Here is a 13,995-nt window from a genome sequence, read left to right as displayed (position 1 = left end):
TACGCTCTCATAGAGAGGGGCTCCTCCGGGTGCCGTCGGCCAAACAATGTCAACTGGCAGCCCCCAGGGGGAGAGCCTTCTCTGTGGGGGCAGCTACTATCTGGAACGAGTTCCCCCCGGAGATACAGAGGATCCCGGATCTGCACACCTTCCGCCGCACTCTAAAGACCTTTTTATTTCACCAGGTGGGCCTGGTCTAATTTTCTCCCTCTTTTTAAACAATTTTAATATTTTAATATTTTTAATATTTTAATACTCAAAGTTAAATTTGTTTTAAATTGATTGGGGTTTTAATCTGTCTGGGCCAAACTATTTAATTCGATTTTATTTCTGTTTTTTAAATTTTGTATGTATGTATTTTATTGTTGGCTGTTCATCGCCCTGAGTCCTTTGGGAGTAGGGCGGTATACAAATCAAATAAAAGTAAGTAAAGTGAAGTAAAGAGTAGTCTAGTCTAGAGGAAACAGATTAGACTCTTTTCTTTTAATTAAGGTCTGAAAACAGCATTGTTTGAACTAGTGGATGACTTCTGTTGGACCCTAAATAAGTGCAATCTGCCCATCTTAATCCTTCTAGGTTTTTTAATGGTCTTTGATACTATTGGGGTTGCATGGTTTCTCTTGTTCCATAACAGATAGTTCCAGTTGATAATTGTGTAAGAAAAGAGCTTGGACCAGTGGCTGCTCCTTAGGGAGTGTTGCAGGCGCTAGGCCTTTCTCCCTCCTATTTAATATTTAATGAAAAGACTTGGAAGACATATTTGATGCTTCGAGATTTATTATCAATATGTTGATGATACCAGCTGTATGTCACTACTCAAATGCAGACTTGCGATGCTACCAAAGTCCTGTCCTGTCTGTGAAGGTTTAGATGGGAGAGAACAGACTTAAACTGAACCCTAGAATGACAGAAATATTATTTGTCTGCTCCAGGCTAGCACTATCTCTGAAGGAGCAAGGTGGCTTAGGGATCTTTCAGGAGTCATGGTATTAGTATTAGTATTCTGCTAATACAAAAGAGGAAGCCATGGCCAGGAAGCCGTTCCTATTCCATCAAGCTGGCCTGACCTAAACTTTTCCTCTTTTTAAATGGGAATTTTAAATTTGGTTTTAAATTGGGGTTTTAAAATGGTTCAGCCAAATTTATTTAATTTGTTTTATCTCTATTTTAAATTTTGTATTTATATGTTTTATTTTATGGCTGTTCACCGCCCTGAGTCCTTCGGGAGTAGGGCGGTATACAAATTTAATAAAATGAAATGAAATGAAATGAAGCCTTTGGGCCAGCTTCAGATGGTATCCCAGGTATGGCTCTAGCTGAAATGGGAGAATCTTACTACAATGGCTTGCCACCCATTTAGACTACTGTATGGAGTTGCCTTTGAAGCTCATTCAAAGACTGTAATTTGTTCCAAGATCACCAATGAGAGCAAATTACACTAATACTGTGAATCCTCTGTTGTGATAAAATGTATCCCATGTGAGCTGCATTCACTACCAAATCTATGAAATGCCCTCCCTATATGTGAAGTGCTTATATTGCCCTTGTAAAAAAAATTCACAGAAAGCTCAATTGACTCCAAGTGGCAAGATCCAAGGCAGAGATCAGTGGTCTGGTGAAACACATTGTTTATATTCATTGACCATATCCCAAATGTAGTATAGCTAGCATGCTCACCTACACATTTATCCCTAGTTGGAAGGGATAAATAATAAGAGGGGCATTCAGATGGTGTTCCCAAAAGCTCAACCATATGCTGAAATTTACACCAGGTCTGTTTTTTCCTTTGTTCGATCTTTGAAACATCCAAATATATATATGCTGTGTTTCTGTTTTTGCTCAGGGCTGTTCAGCAAGTTGCCAATGCTTTGCCTAGAAGTCCAGTGTACACTGTAACTGCATGCATGCTTAATAAATTTATATTGCATCTTCAACATAATTTGGTTGTTTTAAGTGAGCCAGGTTTTAGCTGCAATACCTACATTGGTTACTAATAGGCCTCAGGATGTAATCTAAACTGCTTCAGAATAACAGAACAGATAAAGAGTTGGAAGGGACCTTAGAGGTCTTCTAGTCCAACAACCTGCTCAAGCAGGAAACCCTATGCCATTTCAGACAAGTGGCTATCCAGTTTCTTCTTAAAAACCTCTAGTGCTGAAGCACCTGGAACTTCTGAAAGCAAGCTGTTCCACTGATTAATTGTTCTCACTGTTAGGAAGTTTCTCCTTAATTCCTGTTGCTTCATTCTTTGGTTAGTTTCCAACCATTGTTTCTTGTCCTGTCTGGTGCTTTGGAAAACAGGTTGACCCCTTCTTCTTTATGGCAGCCCCTCATTCAGTTCAGTTCAGTTCAGGACTTTTAACTGATGCTAACCTAAAATCTTTATGTGACTTAGTACCAAATTAACTGCAGGACCACATTGTCTCATTGGAATTGGTCCCACCAGCTCTATCCAAGAGAAACTGTTAGTCACTACCACTTTAGCTGGCACTGCTCTTCAGGGGCAACGCCAGTCCTTTGCAAAGGCCATGAAATATTGTAAGCTTCCCTCCTGACTGCATTTTAAAAGCTTGTTCCAGAGACTGTTTCGGCGATGATTCCATCCTGATTGGCTTACAATTTGGCTTTCTTATTTAATGTTATTGTAACATTATATCCTAAATAAAAGTAGGATGCCAAAAGAATGATTGTCTATTTAAAATCTTTACTTTGTGAACAAAAACCTATAATCTCAAGGACTGAGAGAGGGATAAAGAGCAATCTCAGTCCCTCTCCACTTCTACATTGTACCCCCTTCTAGGACACTTAGAACTTCAAAAACATAGCTTTTAGCACAAAAAGGACCAAGTCCAACCCTGCTCCCATCTCTTAGCAAACACTGTTCACAGAAAGCTAATAAAATTCAACCTGGTATGTGTTCCCTGCGAAGAGAATGAGCTGAAGCAATAAGAGTGAGGAAGTGCTGGTGGCCGTTGAATCAATATTTGCATGCAAATATTGCCTAATTTTAACAAACTCAAAAGGCAAACAAAGAGGGCTCTGTCTGTCTGTGATATCCCGTTCTTGCTCTTCCCAGCATCTTTGACCACATACTGGGGCTATTTGCCAAAAGTTGCTTAACTAGCAGAGTTCTTCAAGTGGAAGAAGTTAACAGGTGAATTTTTTACTACTGTTACTTCACCAGCTTGGAAAATGCTGATTTTGTCAATCCTTTTACCCCCCCCCCCCCCCACTACATCAGAGAAGAAAATATGTACAATCCTGAAGTCTCAGGGTCCATAAAATAGAACTTCTAATGGATCTGTCTATTGCCAACCAAATTTATTTATTTTTCTGTTACTCTTACACTATTTTAAAAAAATTTAGAGAGCATTCCAACCAGTCTAATTTCAGTTTAATTAGAAATTTCTAATTTCCTTCTTCGCTGTTCAGACTGAAAGTTTATCCAAAAACATCACACAAAAAGTAGTTCTTCCTACCACCTCTAATAGAGAGTGGTTCTCTATTGGGATATAAGGACCACATATCTCAGGTTTATGAGTTGGGCCATGGCCATACTGAGCAGGCTAATGACACAAAGTGGCATAGGCTTTTCTCTATTACAGCCTTCAGCCGCTTGTCTCCCACAGCTGAAAATAAAACCCTTCAGAAACCCTTTTTCAGATTTCACCCCCTTCCTCCACTTTGGGCAGATGCTCTATCTCATTGATAGTTAACACAGCCTCAACTGATAGATGCCATTGCTTTTTATCATCTCCAGCCATGACAGTATGTATGTGTCTTCTGAAAACCAGTGAAAGGGGCTGTTGGGGGGGGGAGGTTTTACAGTTCTTCCTAGGAAAGTCCATAGTGATGGTCACTGACTCCCAAATGGCAACAAAAGAAAGAACAAGAGGAGACAAGAGAGAGGAGAGGAGAGGCCAGTATTTTCTGCCCTCTTCCTAAATTAGGCAGGAGACGTTCTTGTTTTTCAGCTTGCATTATTTTATGTTAGAGTAACTTTAGACTTGGAATAACTTTATTGTCACTTTGAATGTACACTAATCGGCATACATTAAAATGAAATTCCATTGCATATAGCTTTCAAAGAGTGTCCACCTCTAATATACACTACATAAACATGACTAAATAAACAAATACAAAATTATGCATATACCCACATATATTATATATATTTCTTAGACTCACCTTGAAATATTAGGATATTTAACGATTGGGTTAGCAGAAATTCCAGAGAATGCAAAAACTGAGTTTGGGGGTTGTATGGTGTGTCAGGTGACCCACTGTCAGAGGGAAGATATATATTTGGAGTTCTGAATTATCTGTGTCCCCTAAACTCCTTAAAAGGCTATATACATTTACCCCTAGATTATGCTAAAACACATTAAATAAATGGAGTCATTATAGGATTACATGTAGTCCACTCAGTAGATAAGACACTCATTTATTTAATCCAGGAAAACCATATTCTAATCAATATAATTAGTAGGTAGATAATATTTTAATAGAGCTGGCCTGACATGTCTTTCCTTAATTGCTACTCTTAATTTAGTTTGGAGAGGATTTTGTTATTTAAAGTAGAGCTTCCTCTTTTGAGCTGTTTAGAGTCTTTCAAACAGTAGAACCATCTCCGCTTTTGCATTTCAAAATATGTTTCTAAAGTTATGATTTGGCCACTCGAGTTGGTGTGTGTGCCAATCGTATTATGTAATTTGTAGAACAAGAGAGAAAAAGAGGGAAGGAGATGGGGAAAATGAAGGACTGCAATCAGTCCAGTAAGTATCAACCAGTTTGAGGCCCTAGTTGTTGTCCTTCGTTGTTCTTTGTTCTGAAGATATCCAAAGCTATACTTTGTGTAGAGAAAGTCTGAACTACAAAACAGAAACCAGTCACAATTTTTTTTTTCCAAATGGTAGTATTATGTCAAATTTTCTGTCATTCCGCCTCCCCTCACCCACCGATGATTTTCCAGATGAGAGCTCGAAGGGCTGCTAATAGTTCCTCAAAAGAGAGATTTAAAGAAAAATGTGGGTGTGAACTTATCTTTAAAATGGTTCCTACTGCTTGTATATAATGTTAATCAGGGATTCTCTCAGTTTTCAAGCTAGTTCCCAAGCACAAACAATAATAAATAGCTCTGCTCTTCAGGAACAAAGTAATCTTGTTAATATAGCATGTTATGTTCCTGGATCTTTAGGACATCTGTGTAAAGCATTCATTTTAGATCTTTATAACACGATTGCTCTTTATCTTTTGGGCCAGAAAAGGCTCCCAAACAGTAGTGGTTTTCACTTACCTTCGCTACCGGTTTGGAACTGTAAGCCCGTGCATGCGCGTGCTTGCTTCGCTCGCGCACGCATGTCCCTTCTGCACATGCACAGAGCATCCATGATGACATGAAGGTGGGCAGAGCCTCCCGCCGCCACTGCTACCAGCTTGTCCAAACCGGGGCAAACCGATAGAAACCCACCACTGCTCCCAAAGCAATCTGCCATGTTGACAATTTTTAAAACTTGAAAATAATGCCAACACTTTACAACAACAACTAACAATAAAAAATTATGAGGACAAACCCAAACTTTTTAAAACAGCAAAACCAATGAGCCTCACCACTCATGAACTGTTAGTTTTGTAAGGATGAGAAGCTTCTTAAAATGCAAAGAAAACTTTTTCTATATCAAGTGCATTCAGTGCAACATCTTCCTAGCACAGAGAGCATAGAAGACCTCAAAATGATTTTCTAGTGGATGCAGAGTAGTGCAAGATTTTGTTCGAGAGGATCCAAAATTGTCCTCAATTTCAGGGAACTCTGAAAATGGCTGGTCTTGTTTTTCTGTGATTATGAGCACTGCTGATTTCAGGGGTCTGTATCAGTCAAAATGGCAGGTAAGCAGAAAGGGAAGGCCCAGCTGCTGCTATTCTCCATCTCTGCTCAAATCCTCTGTTGAAAATCAATTAGAACCATGTTAAAGAAAAGTGAAGCTTCTGTAAGTAGCAGGTAAGCCTATGTATGTATGCATGGACAGTGTCACAGTCATTTTTATTTAAAAGCAATTCAGCATAATTACACTGGAGTGCAGGAGTTTCACATACTTTTTTCAAGGAACTCTGAGGAGTACCTTTCAAGATTATTATGAAACATAATTTGACTAAAGTGTTTGGTTGATTTAAAAGTAATTCTTCTTCCTCCATATTTTCTAATTCTTAGTAAATAAAAAAAAGTTAAGTTTCTTATAAAACACTGCCAGAAGAAAACCATATGTACCAATAACTACAAGCTACCCCATATTTGAATGTGACCTATAGAATACTATCTGTAAAGAGCTTGCAGAAAAAATTACAGGATTTCAAAATGAACAATAAAAGAGCAGATCCTTATGAGCAATAAAAACATAAGCCATAAATAGAAGAGTTCATGACCTACAAAACAATCTCTTTAAAAATATCTATAGGAGAATAATTTGAGGGTGCTGCAATTTAACTGTACAACAAATGCCCAGAGCCAGTCCTATCAACAGACAGATATATGACAGGATGTCCCTGGAGAGAGCTGGCCCTTAGGAGTTGGTTCACACACAGTGCTAAGGTACAAAGCATGCAAATCAAAATTTTTCCCACAGCACACTAAGTCACAAAGAGATCTCATTAAGGCTTAGCATAGGATGAGTAATGTTATTGCCTGCAAGCCAACATTTTTTCTACAGTTTGTTATTAAACAAAAGTTGACGTCTAAAGCTTTCATGAATGATCCCAGTAAAATGGAGATATCACTTAAGGAGACTGGGGCTGAAAATATGTAGACCCTTTATAGGGAGTTCCTGATGGTTATTTTTTTTATTCAAAACAGATTTATTACATGTGCCAAGGGATTAATTAACACACCTGGCACACTGAGTGGTTGGAGTGTTCTTCATTAAAAATACCCAGCAAAAATGTGTTGCAGGTTTTCTGTTAGGCGTTGACGATGTTGGTGCTTTAGAGGCTACAGATAAATAGGGAATTCATCCAAAATACGGTTTAGAATTTTTAACATTTAACCAAAGAGATATTTGTATTTGAGGACAGTAAAACTGATTAAATATAATCTCAAGAATTAATAATAGAAATTCCCTCCTGGAGAACTTACAGCTTCTTCTCAAATTCTGAATTCTTTGTGGGAAAAAGTAGCTGGAGGGTAACAGAATGTAGTGATTTAGAGGTGCAGGACCAGAGGTGGGTTTCAGCAGGTTTTGACCAATTCTGGAGAACCGGTAGTGGAAATTTTGAGTAGTTCAGAGAACCGGTAGTAAAAATTCTGACTGGCCCCGCCCCTATCTATTCTCTGCCTCCCAAGTCCCAGCTGATCAGGAGAAAATGAGGATTTTGCAGTAACCTTCCCCTGGATTGGGGAGGGAATGGAGATTTTACAGTATCCTTCCCCTGCCACGCCCACAAAGCCATGCCTGCCATGCCATGCCCACAAAGCCACGCCCACAGAACCGGTAGTAAAAAAATTTGAAACCCACCACTGTGCAGGACAATCAGGGTTGCCCGTAACTCATCCTGAGTCCTATTCATGACTTCTTGGGGAGGAGGCAGGTAAAGGAGGCAAATATCAAAACATGCATTTTGACCTCATAAATTAATCTAAGTCAGAACTGATATCAATAGACACAGATTTGTTTATAATACACTCAGTAATTATTTTCATGAATGTACCAAATGTTTGAACTAATCTGATATTTTTATTGCATCTGATATTTCTCAAATAATTGCATTAAATTAAATGTGTTTTATGAAGAGACTTCTTTGGATATTGATAGATGGGAGTCCTTTGCTTTAGCTTTTGGGTAGGGTATATACTTGCAAAATGAAAGTAATTCCCACAATACTTTATATCTTGCTAGAAAGCAAGTTCAAGTCCCACTTTAGCCATGAAGGCCAGCTGGATTACTTTGGACCAGTCACTCTCTCAGCCCAACCCTCCTCTCAGGGTTGTTGTTATAACGGAAATAGGAGGTTTGTTGGGTTTGTTTGCCAATTGAGTTATTTGTACAAATAATAAAGGTGAGATACAAATAAATAAACAACTAAATAAATACTTATATGTAGCTCTCGTTCTCTCCCTCTCCCTCTCCCTCTCCCTCTCTCTCTCTCGTTTTTCAGTTCCAAATATATCTTTCAAAAACATGCATTTGACAATGAAGGAGAGGAGGGTTTGGTTTCCCAAATGCATTAGGTGTATCTTTTGATTAGTACCAAATTTTTGACAGTTTCATATAGCATAATTTCTCCTGCCTGGGCCCTTCTCCACTAACACTGACAGAGCAGACCACTTGTATATAAATACAGAGCAAACTCTACTTCCTTCTAGCACTCATGATGTTACCTAGTTGAGTAGCGAAGCATCTGCAAAAAAACAGCCAACTCAGAGAGCCCCAAGGACCCCATAATTAATTCTTACTATGCAAAGCTATTCTCTGTCCAAGACAGAAAGATGTGTGATATTTGTTTTTGAATGACTGAAAAGAAAAGAAAAGAAAAGAAAATGCAACTGAAGGCAGACATTTGCAGTAGCTAAAAAAAGCTTGTTAGCTCTGTTCCATAACACTCATGGCAATTTTCCATGAAAGTACTACTTTTGTAAGTAGTACTTGGCTTCAAATCCATTACTGAACCATCTGTTTTATCTGTAAAGCACCTGTCACATCTAGAAAAGTCTCTTTCATCATGAGGGCAGAACATTTGAAAGCTACACTTGAGGAGAGTTTGTAATGAGGAAGTCCAAGAGTTTATAGATGACTGGTAGAACCCCTGAGGGTACCCATAATGAGGAACAAGGAAAAAAAGAAAAAAGTACAATACTGTGGGTAGCCCTGTGCTTGGCAGCTTTCCTGCATTGATTAAAAAATCCTTCACTTAGATAAACACAATGTAGTTTTAGCTTCTTTAGTTACCAGCTTGATGCCAAGTGGAATTCAAGGGGCTGTTGAGAATGTATAAAGTCCTACATGGTTTAGGATTTAGATATCTATCAGGCAAGACTTCTTGCTTGGAGTAGAATCTGCCAGCTTGGAGTGTACTTACAGAGACAGTTTATTAAGACTCTCTTCCCTCTGTGACGTGTGATAGAATACCTGGAGATAAGTGTCAGAGCTCTGCAGAGAACAGTCCTCCCATTAATACTTAAAGGTTGTTTAAAACCTGTATGTTAGGCTTGAGATCCAGATGGATCTTGACAGACTTGAACACTGGGCCCTAGCTAACAAAATGAAATTCAATGTAGAGAAAAGTAAAGTCCTATACTTAGACAAGAAAAACCAAAAGCACACATATAGACTGGGTGAAACCAGGCTTAATAGCAGTAACTGTGAGAGGGATCTTGGAGTCTTAGTGGACAACCAGCTACATATGAGCCAGCAGTGTGCAGCGGCAACCAAAAAGCCAATGCAATCCTAAACTGCATTAACAGAAGGAAACAATCAAGATCAAGTGAGGTACTAATACCACTCTATAAAGCCTTAGTAAGACCACACTAGAGTAATGCATCCAGTTTTGATCACCACACTATAAAAAGATGTTGAGTCTCTAGAAAAAGAACAGAACAACCAGGATGATTAGGGGACTGGAGACTAAAACATATGAAGAACAGTTACAGGAACTGGGCATGGCTAGTCCAGTGAAGAGAAGAGAAGGACCAGAGGAGACATGATAGCAGTCTTCCAATATTTGAGGGGCTGCCACAGAGAGGATGGGGTCAAGCTATTTTCTAAAGCATCTGTAGGCCAGACAAGGAATAATGGATGGAAACTGAACAAGGAGAGATTTAACCTGGAAATAAGGAGACATTTTCTTTTGGACGAATGGATAAGCAACTTGAAAAAGTCACAGATTTGTGTTTCTATATGTGACAGCTGCAGCAAGATTATTATATACTCAAAAGTAGAAAGCTTTGACACTACCCACAGTGGAGAATGCAGAGATGCTAACAACTCCGTTGAAAAGGCAATAATTACGTACATATAAGGCTGACTGGAAATCCCTTTAGACATTTTGCATGAGAGTAAACATGATTTGCGATTTGGATGATTAAAAAATGGATAACAGAAAAAAAGTGAGCTTTTTTTGTAATCATAGAGTAAGTGATAATTTTGTAATTACAGTTACATTTGCTGCAAAGGAAATTGGAAGCTTCTTTCTATATCTTTTTATTTTTTCTTTCTGCTCTTTTTCTTTTCTTTTTTTCTTTTTTTTCTTTTGTTTCTTCTGTATTAATTTGTGTTAATTTAATGTTAATGTTGGTTCTGGGAGAGGAGAAATTGTCCCCCTCAGAACGGGTTCGCAATTTGGGTGTCCTCCTAGACTCACAGCTAAGATTAGAGCAACATCTGACAGCTGTGGCTAGGGGGACCTTTGCACAGGTTCGCCTGGTGCACCAATTGCGACCCTACTTGGATCGGGAGGCTCTCCTCATGGTCACTCATGCCCTTGTCACCTCACGGTTAGATTATTGCAACACGCTCTACATGGGGCTACCCTTGAAAAGTGTTTGGAGACTACAGTTGGTCCTGAACGCAGAGCCACGTGAGCTGTCATGGGTGCACCTAGGTACACCCACATTACACCAATTCTCCGTGAGCTGCACTGGCTCCCTATTGGTCTCCGGCCACAATTCAAGGTATTGGTTATTACCTTTAAAGCCCTACATGGCCAGGGCCAGGGTATCTTCGAGACCACCTTCTACCGCATAACTCCCAACGACCAGTAAGATCCCACAGAGTTGGTCTCCTCCAGGTCCCGTCAGCTAAGCAATCCCGGCTGGCGGGCCCGCAGGGGAGGGCCTTCTCTGTGGCTGCCCCAGTTCTCTGGAACCAGTTACCTCCTGAGGTCCAGACTATCCCCACCCTATTGGCCTTCCAAAAAGTGGTGAAGATCTGGCTTTTCTGGCAGGCCTGGGGCCATTGATCTCGCTCTTGCAATCTGGCGAGATCCGGCCATGAATGGTGTGAATGAGTTTTAATGTTTTTAATGTTTTTAATTCTTAAATGTTTTTTATAATGATTTTAAATGCATTGTGAGCCGCCCTGAGTCTTCGGAGAAGGGCGGCATACAAATTGAATTAATAAATTGAATTAATAAATAAATAATGTTAATGTTAATAAAAATTTATGCAAAAAAAAAAAAGGAATTTAGGAATCCGATAAAGAATGCCTGTAGTTCCTATGTCTGAAAATGCTTATTCATTCTTCATGCTGGGAACAATAAATTCTTTCTGAGCATTTTCCTGGTTCTTGCAGTAATTAGTGTTTTGCAGTACTGGAAACAAATGCTTTTGATAGTTATATAACAATAATTATCTCAACATGGGATTAGTAAAAGGCCAGTAATTATGTGCTGAACTCCTGCAGGAAAGATTTTGCTGTGTTTTACTTTGCTGATATCTTTCCTGTTTCTAACCACAAAGTTGAACAAACAGAAACAACAATTCATTGCAGAGCCAAATGATAGAAGTAAACAATATGATAAACGGATCTTAAGTAACCAGAAAAGTGAAAAGGGGGAAGCTTATTTCTTTAAATACATATCAATAAAACCCAAACCTCCACTGTTCTTAAGGAAACAAGAATGCAAAAACAAGAATTATAGGTAGCTTATAATTATAATACTATTTTTAAAATAATAATCAGCTGTCAAATTGACAATAGTGCTCCTAAAACATAGAGCAAAAAAAACTTTAAAAAAGACTTTTAGAACAATCAAGACAATATATGTGGTATTAGGAATACAAAAAACCTGCATACAATTCTATGGAACCAGTTTTTATGAGTATTCTCAGGGCACACTTATGAGTAAAGCATATTTCAGTGATACAATGAGTCTCACCTGCACATAAAACATTTCTGCATGTACTTTGGAACTTTTTCTGTCTTCCTTTGTGATTATATTTATTATGTTATCCCTACTCTTTTAGAAACAGATTGTGAGTACAAAAACTACAATTACAGGAGGACACAGAAACACCAAGTGTGTAGGATCTAGGGTAGAAACCAGTATATTACTGTTCTAAAGTATTTTCAGCTATACAATATGGCATCTCCTCCAGCCACTCATATATTTGAGGATTTGGGGTGGGGGGGGGTTGCAAAAAATTTATGGTATTCCAAAACTATACTACAAATAATTTTCTGTTCCATGGAATCACACTTCCCAAAAAGTATGAACAGTCACCAGCATTTCAGTTCTGCCAGTTTGGGGAAAAACAGAATGTTCAGGACAAACAAAACATGCTGGAAATGAATGCATCCATTTTGTACATATGTAGTATTAATCCAACTAACTGCCATTTGTAAATAATAGTTCGTGAATCCGGCTAAATTTGATTAAACAAACCATGACTTGGTACAGGGAATAATCATAACCTGTATGGGGATGAGTTGAAAATAAACATGTTTTGTTTGTGTTTTTTATTTGTGTGCTTTATTTAATAAAAAGAACAAAGAGAAAAAATAAAATAATAAAAAAGGAAGTAAGACACAAAAACAATACATTTATAGCTACAATATCCATATCTTCATACTGCCCATAAAATATATATTTATTTAAATTTATGTTACAATAAAGTGAATAAAGCACGACCATACTTAATTATTTATATGCAACTCGTGTTCAGATCATAGGTAACATCAGGTCTTCAGTTTATTAAGTAATCAGGGCAATACATTTGCCTTTCCAATGTTGAAGCAACATGGAAGTATTTTTTAATAATTTACTTGTTCAGGGTTGCTAAATAGAATCCTTGCAACTAGTTTGGAAATACAAGTTCGCAATTGCTTCTTCCTGTGGAGAAATATGTTATGGAAAGTCATGTCAAGTGTTATCAGCATCTGTACATCCAGCAGGGTAACAACATTGTTTAGACAAGATGTATCCAGTTAGAAACAACATGGCAACAGGGGTGAAATCCAGAAGGTTCTGACAGGTTCTGGAGAACCAATAGCAGAAATTTTGAGTAGTTCGGAGAACTGGTAGCAGACATTTTGAATATTCAGAGAACCAGCAACTACCACCTCTGGCTGGTGCCAGAGTGGGGTGGGAATGGAGATTTTGCAATATCCTTCCCCCAGGAGTGGGGAAGGAATGGGGATTTTGCAATATCCTTCCCCTGGAGTGGAGTGGGAATGGAGATTTTGCAGTATCCTTCTGCTGCCAAGCCCACCAAGTCACGCCCACCAAGCCTCACCACACCTACCAAGCCACGCCTATAGAACCGATAGTAAAAAAATTTGAATTTCATCACTGCATGGGACCCACAGCATTGATATTTCTGACCACCTAATGTAGGATTTTACCAGATGCAAAGAATACCCCTCATTAGCAACTGGCCATTTCCCCAACACATACATACAGCATCTGGACACAGTCAATACTGCACTCGTAAAAGTAAAAGTAAAGGTTCCCCTCGCACATATGTGCTAGTCGTTCCCGACTCTAGGGGGCGGTGCTCATCTCCATTTCAAAGCCGAAGAGCCAGCACTATCCGAAGAAATCTCCGTGGTCATGTGGCTGGCATGACTAAATGCCAAAGTCACACAGAACACTGCTACCTTCCCACCAAAGTTGGTCCCTATTTTTCTACTTGCATTTTTTATGTGCTTTCAAACTTCTAGGTTGGCAGAAGCTGGGACAAGTAACGGGAGCTCACCCCATTACGCGGCACTAGGGATTCGTACTGCTTAAATTCGGACCTTTTGATCCACAAGCTCAGCATCTTAGCCACTGAGCAACCACGACCCTTACTGCACTAGTAATGCACTATAAATAACCAAAGCCTATTCTACTCTAAATTGCTAGAAACAAAATTCATTTCTTCTCATGTGCCTCCTCTTCAGAATGAATGTGCACACAAGCAGATCTCTCCTGACCTTTGCTTTGGAACCAAGGAAGCGTCATCACACCTCTTGTCTCCTGTTTGTGATTAGTATGACATGACAATATGATAATTATGAATAGCTACCA

Source organism: Pantherophis guttatus, chromosome 6, assembly GCF_059756535.1.
Source record: "Pantherophis guttatus breed Tessera chromosome 6, ASM5975653v1, whole genome shotgun sequence".
Classification (NCBI taxonomy): Eukaryota; Metazoa; Chordata; class Lepidosauria; order Squamata; family Colubridae; genus Pantherophis; species Pantherophis guttatus.
Note: the sequence above shows the minus strand (reverse complement) of the source record.